This window comes from Vidua chalybeata, chromosome 2, assembly GCF_026979565.1.
Source record: "Vidua chalybeata isolate OUT-0048 chromosome 2, bVidCha1 merged haplotype, whole genome shotgun sequence".
NCBI lineage: Eukaryota > Metazoa > Chordata > Aves > Passeriformes > Viduidae > Vidua > Vidua chalybeata.
This window is the reverse complement of record NC_071531.1, coordinates 112,854,611-112,866,858: the sequence shown is the minus strand read 5'-3', so window position 1 is coordinate 112,866,858 and position 12,248 is coordinate 112,854,611. Positions and strand designations below refer to the sequence as shown.

General features: G+C 36.1%; 1 protein-coding gene across 2 annotated transcripts in view; it reads left to right on the top strand.

Annotated features, from left to right (window-relative positions):
- EPHA6 (EPH receptor A6) overlaps window positions 1-12,248 on the top strand; it is a 368,662-nt gene that overhangs the window by 815 nt on the left and 355,599 nt on the right. The gene's annotated exons all lie outside the window — the stretch shown is intronic.

The following is a 12,248-nucleotide window of genomic DNA, read 5'->3' as shown; positions in this document are numbered from 1 at the left end:
GCACGCCCAGAGGATACAGTATTTTGTTAGGAAGAACTAGAAAAAAAAAAAAAAGAGCCCAGACCTGATTATGAAACATCATGTTACATGTTACCAAGCATCTGGATAGAGCGGAGGATTTCCTGAACTCCTTGTTTTATGTACTTCTGTCTATTTAAGTTGCATATTTTCCAACAGTATGAAAGGCTTCTGTACCTTTAACATTATTTTTGTACAATTTGGCTTTCTTGAGGTTTCAGTGTGATGTGACTGAAAATACAGGAACTGAAGGGTAGCTTTAAATGTTGCTGCTGACAGAAATTGCTTTACCTGCTATGTTGAAAGGAGCATTGAAATTGGCAATGGTGGAAAGTAACGGTGGAAGAAAACAAACTGTGTTTAGTCGTGGAGTAGTATCAAGTATATAGTTCATGTGTTTTCACAGTTTTGCTCTGCAGTGTGTTTTCAGTGCTCTTTGTATCAGTGCTCAGTATCAGTAAAATCAGAGAATTAGATCTCTAGAAAACAGGGAAGAACTATAGCATGGCCACAAAGCCCCTGTGCCATCAGGATGAGTTATGGCAAGGACATTCCAAGTTAGTATGATTCCTTTATCTCTCCCATGCTACATGTGATTAATAATTCCAGTTTGTAATTGTAGAGCCTACAATCATATCAAGGCTGATTTTTGCCCTTTCTTATGTCTTGGAAGACATCAGACTCTCACAGTGGCACAACCCAGTTTTCCTTTGATGTCACAGGCATTAGTGCATGCTAATGTCTGCTGCATTATCACAAGGCCTAACACCACACATTAGTGTAATTTTTAAAAAATCTATTCTTGGTCTTGTAGAATAGATAAGTGAGCATAAAAGCATCAAAGGCTTTTTATCAATTAACACAACTTAGTTTAGTTTTCCAAACTAGTATTTTATATTCTGTGATTAAATTAGAAGTGTTTTAATAATGTTTTTAAAGGATGGGGAAGACAGTTGCCAGAAGTTTGTCAGGGTTGAAGTGGTTTCTTGATGTAACTTTTCCTAAGAAGTCCAGGTGTTGTGGTGTTGGATGCAGAGAGTACTGGTGAATTTCCTAACTTCCGAGTAACTTCTTTTTCTGCACATTGCTTCCAAACTTCAGTAAAATCACTAGCCTCTTACCTTTGGTACTGCCATATCATAGAAATCAAATAATGAACATAACAAAACCCGAGTGAACTGAAAATGGACTGAATTAATACAGGTGCTTTCATACACCGCCCCCACCACTTTGTTAATAAAATGCTAGCAAAAAGAGTCTGCTTTTAATGATAACTTTCTCTAAATCCAGGAATTGAAGGAAAGGAAATTACTACAATAAAAAAGTTGTCCATTGTATAAACACTTAAATGTGGAAGGTTTAAATGCTGGTTCCTAATGCTTGGAATCTCAGCTGCAAAGACTTTTTTAAGATCTTGTGAGAAAACACAACTTCTTTAAATTTTCCTGAAGTGATATTTTCAGCATGCATGTCTTGAAAACATCTTTGCAAGAATTGCTGTTTGGATTTTCACTAATAATTATTATAATGATATATTAACTTTGCTATCTGGTATATTTCATCTTCTATTTTGTGTATAGAAACATACCAGCATTAATAGTAAATTGCAAAGGAATGTATTGTTTTGTCTCTTGATGGTTTGGGTGAAAAGGATGGAACGGGAATAGGTTTATTAATCTGACGCAGTAAACAGACAGCCCTTCCACTTCATTCTTAATGGTTTGTTTCCTGTTATTAAAGAGGGATTTTCAGAAAAAATAATGTACTCTGGTCTTATAAATTGTTACCATAACCATGTTGGGATTAATCTTTTTTGGTCTTGTCAAACAGAAAGAAATAATTTTTATATATATATATATATAGCTGTAAGGCTCTTAGCTTGTCATTCTTCACCCAGTAAATCAATGTGTGGTGTCTTAGAGAATTTGTAGCAAGGCAGGCACAAACTATACTATTGGCAGAGAAGTGAACTTACTCATTCATCTTCATGGAGTGGTCAGTTCAAAAACATATTAGGGCCATGCCAAGGGCTAATTTTTACTGCTCAGAAAAACCCTGTAGGGTTTGGAATTGCACAGGAGGAGTAACCACTGCAGTGTGTGGCAGGACTGCTTGGGACAGAAGGCTCAATTAATGGTGGAGGTTGAGTGCTTGCACGTTCATACAAATTTTCAGTGGTTGTCCCTCACATCCGGTATGAACAGGCTGCTGTGCAAGAAGTTTCAGCATGCTGTGGTGTAGCTTTGTTCTTTGCTTGCCAGAACACCTTGAATTGGGCAATTGCTGTCAGACCTAAAATTACAGATAATGGCACCTGACCTGTGCAGCTCCTTGTGCAAAACTTGTGGGAGCTTTCAAGATAAAGGTCACACCAGGTAATGGCTCAACAGTTTCCTGTGCACACATAAATGTTTCTACATATATAAAAATCAGAAACTGTATTTGTTTCTACGTATATGTCAACCAGAAAGAGTTTCTGTACCCTGGCTCCTTTCAGGTTGTATCTGCCATTATGTATCACCAGACAATTAATTCCTGAAGCCAATTATAGAACTTGCAGAGTTTATAATGAGTCATGTCTATCAGTGAGGTGTAAAAAAGCTGTTGCTTTTTCAGTTTCTAGGTATCATTACTTCTTGTCAGGTTATACAAACGTGGTCTTTTTATTCATACCTCTAAAAGGCATCTGCACTCATTTTTCTCCTCTTACAAAAAAGAAGTTGAAGTAAGAAATATTGTCAAATGTCAGTTCTGAAATTCATACAGCCTTTATTTTCACAATGATTACACTTGATGTAAATTGGGTGGCTTAAAGTAGGTAATAAAGCTTTTTGATTCTGGTAGTGAAATATCAGGTAGATTACTAATGACCTTGAGGTATTCATCAGTTCAAAGAAGTTGGCTCATTTTCATTCACATATTTATTTTACAGAAGTGCAGTCTAGGCACTCTTTCTGAATACAGAATTCAGATTTTTTTTTTTTTTCTGTAGCAATAAGGAGACCAAGGACTAAGTGTGGAGAAATTGAAATTCTCTCTGAATGAAGCTGATGTTTTACTGCTAGGAAATATCTCTTACTTTGAGGACTTGAAGTAATATAGAAAGGCTGTGCTGCTGCTTGTGTTGTGCTACTCCTGGGGAATTCTGATGTTCAGTTGTCCAGCTGATACTTTAATAAGCTTTTACATCATTACAGAAACATGAGAAAGTTAAATAAACAAAGCCATTGCACTAAATATGTCATTCCCTTTTCAGCATATAAATAAAATCATGAGCAAAATCATATTTTAGTTTCAAGTTCTTAAGAAACTTTTATCAATAGTTTTACCCATGTGTAAAATCCTACATCCATATGGACTTGTGTGCTAATGAAGGCCTGGGAACCTCTGCAGTTGTAGATGTGCATGAAGTGACTTGTTATCCAAGAGCCTCCATTTGTATGCCATGAAATGAACAGATTTGCAATTAATGGTTCAGGATACATTCCTGGGTTGTTTGGTTTTTTTGTTTTGTTTTGTTTTTTTTTGTTTGTTTGTTTGTTTTGTGTGTGGTTTTTTTTTTTTTTTTTACAAATGAGAATGATTGGTATGGAAATACTAAATATTAAGAAATGAATAGCTTAAGCAGACACAGTTTAAAACCAAATCAGTACAGCAGTTTTTCATGTAATTTGCAGGAGTGAAAGCACCACAGAGGAACAGAAGTGTTTCCTGAAATTTACCAATTTAACTCTCTGGTCAGACATCATTTCCTCTGAGAGGTCAAAAAGTTTACCGAGGAAAAAAGAGAGAAGGAAAAAGCATATAGGAAATTGAGTTTTTCTTCTGAAAATCTCCTCTGTCTTTCCAGATAGATACTTTTATATCTTAGCTCTGCATGAGGGTTTGTTTAGGGCATCTGATGTTAAAATTTTCACTTGAGAATTTTAGAGAAGTCAAAAAGTTCAGCAAGTTGTTTGTCAGTAAGATACACAGTAAGTCAATATCCATTTTGTTGGCTTTTTTTTTTTTTTATGAGAAGTCTAATGTTTAAAAATCTCATTTAACTGATGAGGGATATTGAGAAAATTATGCATGTGGTACAATATGGGAGGCCTTTTATTGTTCTCTATATCCCAATATAGCATAGCTGGGTTAGGATATATTCCTATTCCAGCTGTGTGTGTTAGCTGGAATGTTTCATTAGGATCCTTGGATTTCCCCAACGTGACGTTGACACAAAGATGAGGCTGGCCTTGTGTTTGATATGCCCTTTAACATGCTGAACTCTGTGACAGAGAGAATGATAAAAATGGATGAATTATTTATCCATAATCTATCCTGACCCCCAGAAGCGATGTTATAATGCAGGAGAGGTCAACAAAAAACTATCTGTTGTGAACAATTTGCCTTCAGAAGCTGGTTTTTAACTTGTAAATGATATGTCAGTCTTTATGATAAGGTGTTAGAACTGAGAATTACTGCTGAAAAGATGTCTCTCCCATGATAAAAACATGGGTTTTTTTGCAGTATTTCTTTCTGAGCCATACAAAAATGATTAAAGAGTGAAATTATCTTTAGCTTGTTTGTTTCTCATAATCCCCTCAGTCTTCCTTAAACTTATTCTACTATCCTTATTTTAGTTCCAAGGATGCTTTCATTATCAATATTGCAACAACTTTTGCGTAGGTCGGCTATTGATCATTCCCACATCTAAGAACCAGTCTGTTCAAAATAATCATTAAGGAGAAGTCACTTCAGTTAATCCAGCAGCCATTTGTGACCTCAGTACTAATTTTAATGTGGCACAAAGCAACGCTTAGAGACCAATCTTGTCTTTAAATAAACTGCACGTTCTATATTTGAAGCTGGCTAATCCATTGTATTCAAAAACCCAAAAAGCCAAACCAAAGCAAAACACAAAATTGTCTCAACAAAACCCAACCCAAAACTTCCTAAAGATTTTTCTAGTCAGTAGTTCTGCTGACTTGTCTCACCCATACAGCATAATACTTCTTGAAGTCAGCATTTCTCTCACTTGGACTAAATTCTGTCATCCTGTTAAAAAAAAAAACAAAAAACACTGAATACCTTGATAATTAATAATTAGAGATTTGTTAATTTTAATAAAGGAAGGTATTTTAATGAGGCTGTAGATAATTTTATAGATAATAAAAAACCTCTGCCCAAACAATGCATGAGTATTTCTCCCCCTCTGGTTTACGATGCTGTGCAAACCGTTTTCTGCTCTTTAAACAATTGTTTTCCAGTAGGTCATAGTACTCCTCCACCTTCAAGCCAGTAGCTACTATTACTTTCTTTTATGGGTCTATTCTCATTCTAAATCTATAAAACATCAATAGTTGTTCTGTGTTTTTAAAGAAAGGGGTATTTTGATCTTTAAATTAAAACTAGATTTAAAAAAGGCTGTAATGTTATTGACATTTCTTTTGACAGTCAAGTAGGGACAGGTCTTTAAAATTCAAAAGCACTTATTTCATGAAATAAGTGAAAGGAAATTTAATGAAAGGAAATTGAAAATTTCCTTTCTGTAGAACAGTCGGAGGACTGAAAATGTATTTTGTCTCTAAATAGAAATTCCTGTTTGTGTTTAGGTAGATTTCTGAGAAGCTGATAGATTTTTTTTTTTCCTCCTGAGAGATGATTTTGTTTGCTGTAAGTTGACTGAGTCCCAGACACTCTTAGAAGGTGTCTGGTGTTTGCTGACAGATTCTCCAAGAGGAGCAGCATCCCGTTAATGAGGGGAGGTGGGACAGCACAAACAATACTTAGGTGAGAAGCAGTGACATAAACACAGCAATCCAGAGGGAGCATTTTAATCTATGGGAACGTTAACTGCACTGATAGCACAGATTTCCTTGATGCCAACATGTTTCTGACATTACTCGGGGTTTAGATTGAAACAGTGCTGTGTCACTTCAGTGCAGAAGGAAAGGTGGGCAGCAGGCACAACCCCCTGTGGAGGTGCACACACACAATGAGAACACAGTTAAAAGGTGAATTTTCTGGGAGCTCCACTGCCTCAATCCACTTAATGGCTTCTGCACCTAGAACAAAAGGGGAAAAGTCACATACAGCAAACAGTATCATTGATGCATGTAATGAGTGATTTGTTTTGGCTGGGGACCCTTGGTTAAGAGTGCACTTGCTGCTGTAATTTGTATTCTCTGACTGCTGGTTGCTTCTTGCTTAAAATAAAGGAATAAAAGAACAATTTAGAAAGCATTCCATAAGATAATGCACTAGCATTTTAATCTGGATAAAAGTGAGATTCTTTCTGACTAATCCGCAGGCTAATTTTCTCAATGGGTTTCACTTGCTGGTTTAAAATAAAAGTTACAGGAAAAAGAATTTTGCTAATATTTAGAATTGTTTAAATATATTTTGGACATATTAAAAAAAAAATCAAAGGGGTCCTAGTCATTTTCTTCTGTAGTGCTTCCAGTATTTGTGCCTGGAAATTGATTGCATGGAAAACATTTGGATGAAGGATTCATATTTCAAAATGTGGTTTGAATTCAGCACTTTCTGTTAAAGAAAGTGGGACCATACAATATTGCACAGTCTTTTACACTCTGTTGTGTGTGGCTGCTGAAGACCTTTGAAAAGGAAAGCAAGGGAAATGTAAAACCTTTGTCTCTGGTAGATAGCTTTTGTTTGTATTGCAGAAGTTGCTAAACAATTCCACGCCACAATGACACAGTAGAAACACCCACTTAGAGTATTATTTTAGATTTAATAATTTAGTTTAGTGGACTTTATTTTTTAGAGGACCATTTAATTTAGGTACATATGAATACTGTTAGCATTTAGGAATGGAGAAAAGTGATGAGAGCTGTGACACACAAGAGCTTCTCAGCCAAACTCTCTCTCAGCCTCCATCAGATGCGATGGGAACCCAAACTCTTGCTTTTGAGACAAGTGTAGGAATGCTTACCCTGTGATGTTGGTATGTGGTAAAAAAGTCATGAAGTTACAGATTTCCAGACACAGAATTTCAGAAAGAGTTAAGCCAACTCTCTTAAGAAATACTGATACATATCTCAAGGTAAGGGTAAGAATTTGCCTTTGTAAGATGGTGTTCTGAAAGAGGAGTGATTGGGTGCACTACACAGAGGAGAAATGGTCCACTGGAGACAAGTATTATATAAAAGCTTCATCTGAAGAAATCTGGGATTACAGCAGGCAACCAGGAAATCAGATGGTATTCTATGTCATTTTAGTGGTTCCTCTTGATGCAGATGAATATAATGGTATTATATACTCCAGTTTTTCTACTGATTATCTAAAGAGCATCTTGTCTAGTGTAGAAAGATGAATGCTGGTGGTTGGAAGGAATCCAGCATTTTTTGCCACTGTTGTTTAATCCAAGGCTCTGTGCAAACTTTAGGTTGCATGCAGAGTTCTTTCTTCAGTGTTGGATCTCTTCAAAACTACTATTTTCAAAATACTCTTTTGAGTAAGCCTTCGTGTCTGTATAGCACTGATCTGAGAAGAGGTAAAGGCCAAAGCTTTTAGTTTAGGTGACTAGTCTGTGACACCCAGTGCAAATCCCAAAGAATTAGTTTTTGCTCAGATTTGGGTGGCAGAGGTAGATACAACAGCTTGCCTTTCAGTGTAGTCTTCCGTGAAACTTGTTATTTTTATTCGTGTCCATAACTAAGTTGTTCTCTGCTAGGAACACTCTCTTCCTGTTTTAAAAATCCATGATATATCAAAATTCAGTTTCTCAATATGCTGACTGCAGATGAAGTAGGTTTGTACCACACAAATTAAAAACCTGAAACCTTCTTGCCATTTTGTGTACCTGGTCTCTTAAAAGCCTTCCTGAGGGCAGGGTCTGAGCCTCCCAGCAGGAGCCTTGGCCACCTGGCCCAGGGAGCTGTTTGACTCCCGCTGTCAAGGGAACCAACTCTCTTTGATGGAGACTGAGCCACAGGGACTACTTCAGCTCTGGCTTTTCCTGACTTTTGGATGTGGGAGTTGCTAATCCCATTAGGGTAAAAATGCAGGTAATACAAACTATCCTACTAGAAATTCTATTATTTTGAAAGCTTCATTTTTTTTTTTCTCTGCCTCTTCACATATCATTCACCTAGGGTGCTTTATTTAGACTGACAGTGCAATCCTCTACTAAATCACCTGAATTACTTAAGGCAAGAGAGCTGCCATCTTCCAGGGTGTCAGCATTAGATGATAATGAAAACCTTCACCTTCCATGTAGTTTACATTAAGCAACAAAGGAATTTTGAAACTTACGTGCTCCATGTTTAAACTCCATGTTTAGGAGGCAAGAAACTCTGTTGGAAGTTCAAAGAGTTAATTAACAAGAGACAAAACCATAGAGGAGGCCAGTGGAGGTCATATTTGTAGTGAGTTTCCTGCTCTGTTACTTTCTCATGGCATCCCTTCAGCATCACTAAGTACATTGAAAGTTCCAGTAATGTTCATCCTATTCACTTTACCACTGATAATTTTATTATTACCACTTACAAATTTTATAACCAGTAGTTTGGATTGTAAGTAATGCCCTGAGGCCTTATCATTAGTAGGTTTCCATTACTTTAAAGCAAATTAGGAAATTATTTTCAATAGCTCTCATCTGACAAATGCATTTTATACTTGAGAGATGTGCCTGAAGAAATAAAAGCTGATGGAAATTTGTGTCATAGATGATTATTTTGAAAACAAAAAAGACGATCAGTAATAGATTAGGCTTGATTAGATGTTGACATTTAGAACTGCACATAGATTATGTTAAATGTAGTGACAACAGACAGTGTTCTTCTTGATTTGCATTTGTCCCTCCATTTGTGCTTCAGGTGGATCATGGGACACACATTGTAAAGGTTAATGGATAAATTACCATATAGCTCATCTGATTGTTCAGGATTCAGCCTAGAGGGCTGGATGGTTAATAATCTAGTTTGTTTTACGTGGAACAGAATTTGTTTAATTCTTTTTCTATGAAATTCTGAATTGCTTAAGTGTTTAGATAAAATCACTAATCATGGTGTGGTTGCATTGACAGAGATCCTGGTCTGGTCTTTGTTGCCTCTCCCGAGCTGTAATTATTTCCATGTTATTTGAGTAAATGTGAAATGTGGCCTTTTGATAAAAATGTCATTCTTAAAACCCTGTGAAGATTTTTGGCCTAAGTATCTTTTTCACTTGTACAGATACCTCAAAACAGGAGTTTTCAATGTGCTCTGTTAGCAGATAATCTACATTAGTGTTCCCTACAGCTTTCCTTAACATCCCTCAGTGTGGTTAGTAACTACATGTGTCAGTGTTGGTGGAATCAAATTACTTCATTTTTGTAAGGGACTCACCATTTAAATTGGTTCCAGTAATTCACCTGAAATTCCAGAAGTAGGAATAAATGAATTAATTAATTAATGAAAAAATCCCTTAATAGCCATTTTCCCTACACAAAGATAATTTACTGTATGTCCATTTGCAAACAAGGATGGCTGAAGTGAATCATCTGGAACTGCACTCAGCTGTGTAAATAAAATCAAGGGTACACTGTAATTCAAAGATGCAGTGTTTGGTTTATATAAAATAATACCCTTCAGTGAAGCATTGCTCAGTTAAGGGTCTTCTTTTCTATAGTGTCTTAGGAAAGGAGAAAGTTAATGAGTTGATGTTCAGTCTGTGGAAAGAGGAATTGAAGAACTGCCCAGTCTTTTGCAGTAATTTATTTTGCCTTTAACTGTGATTTTGTGTTCTTGAGTCTCTCTCTGACCCAAGTGATTCTTTTCCTGATACCTGGTGTTCTTATCTCCAGATGGGATATGATTGCACCGAATTCAGTGAATGCATCATCCAAATTACCTGATTTTTTGAGCTGTCAGGTAGTAGCTCAGGTTGACTTCACAGTTGTTCAACATAAACAAAAAAATTACTTGGAATATTTGGGTTTTGGGGCCTTTATTGCATGGGACATATGTTAGAAGTTTTTTGATCTGATTTAAACTAAGAGAAAACTATGAAAAGAAATGAAGAAATAGTCTTGCCATGACATGCTTTATGAATAAAGGAAAATTACTTTTTGTGAGCTTCATGGAGGTAGTGTTCTTTGAGCAGAACATTTATGCAGTTGTGGGGCACATCAGTATGATTTTCATTACACTAAAGTAATGAATTTTTATGACTAAAGCTAAAATAGGAGTGAGCCATCCTTTATTCAGATGGTGAGATGGAACAGTACATTTCTGATAAGGGAGTGGAGGGGAAGAAAATAGGAAGAAGGAAGAAAAGATAAAAAATAATCTAATTTTCCTGACTTTCTTATGTGAATATTGTAATTTACAAAATTTTGAGTCTAGTCTGGTGGTAAAAAAAAAAGAAGTTTCTATAACAATGTGTCATCTATAGCTGTAAGCATAGAGATTTGTAGACTCCAAACAGGTCCAAGTGCTTTTAAAAATGTACATAATTTAAAAAATACAAAAATTAAATTAATTCCAGTGTAGGGTAGGAAAGAAATGTTATCAACTTGAGTCCATTGATTCTATTTTTATTGCTGAAAACTGCTACAGTTCATAAAATGCAGTTTTACAGGCTATTAGTCCATAATGTGGATTATGCCCTTTGGACACTTACGTTGAAGATAAATGCAGTAGTTTGGAGAGATCTGTATTGAAATTCTGTGAAGAGGGTTCTGTTATTATTTAAGTTCTTTTTACTGTGAACAAAAAGCAAATGGGTTGGAGGGAGAGGTGACCCTTGGCTTCCAAGAGGAATTGAAATTAGCAGTGGAAGGGTCAGTTTGTCATTCAGGAAGTGGCTTCCTTTCCATGTAGGTGAGGAAAATAGGTCGCTGAAACATTACTGGCATTGAAAGTGTTTTTTAATTGTTCTTGAGAGAAAGAATTGTATTTGCATTATAGTGGTACCTGCCAAGATTATTTACACTGCATTGAGAGGCACTGTAACACAGGGTTGGGAAAGAGATTTCTTACCACAATCAAATACCTCCAGTGATGCTGTATAAAATTATTCATTTTCATCTTCAATCTGGTTAAGCCATGTTCCCTCATTGCTCCTGTTGGAAGGTTGTTCTGAACTTCAGTGCTGTGAAATTCAAATGCATTTATGGGCTGCATTTATTAGTGAGTGGTGCTTATTCATTTATCCTTGTGCTGGCTTTGTCTCAGAACTCAAGAACACCTTTCCATTCTCATTTTTTCATCCTGCTCACTATTATAGGAGAAGTCATCTCTCTTGGGTTTTGGTGTGTGGTTTTCATCTTTCACTCAAGAAATTTTTGATCTCTGTGACACTTATAGTTGCCTTTGCAACTATATTCTTCATCCTGTTGAATTCACTATTTCTTGAAAAAAAAAGAGGTGGCCAGTACCACATACAGCTCTGCTGGTGGGATTTTACTGGTACTTTGTGCAATAGTAGTATTTTTATCATTCTGAATATTGGACAGTTTCTGTGATTTCTGTCTCCTTCATTCTCGTGTTGTTGGATTGGTCCTTGGTTGGCTCGTCAGCGGTTAATATGCAGATGTCTTATCTTCTCCAGCTGCTTCTAGATTCCCATTTCATGAAGGAATTCTGCTTGGCTCCCCTTGGATTGCCTGATATTTTATATTTAATGTCCTTCCTTCCTTATTATCCCAGAAAATTATTCCTTCTCTTCCCATAGTCTCCCCCCCATAGTGTTTCAGCCTTCAGTTGAGTTGACAATGCCTCCCAACTGTTCCATGAAAAAAAATCCCATTAGACCAAGCCTATGCTGGACAAGGAAATTACTTAAATAACAAATAATATCAGTCTCATGACTTATTTTTGAGGAATTGCACCTCAAATTGCACAGGTAAATCTATTTGTCTCAAAACCATGTCTTTTGTGAACTTGCTCACATTTTTAGCTCCGTATTTAAAGCAGCTAAAAACTCTTCTACAACTTGTTTTCGTTTCCTAACCCAGACTTATTTCTGACATTTATACAATGAAATGTACACGATAAGCTAAAATGTTCACTACCAATAGGGTGGTGTCACGCAATCAGTAACTTCATTACATCTTAAAAGAAAACATAAATAATTTTTATAGATTAAAAACACCTTTTGGTTCGTATAATTCTGAATTAATGCTGAAAGAAGTACTGCTTTCTTGAAGTCACATTGAATGAAATTATCCTCAAATTCAGCTGTAATTTTACCTTAATGCATTATAATTCAGATGTCAGATTTTTCTTCCATAATTTGATTCT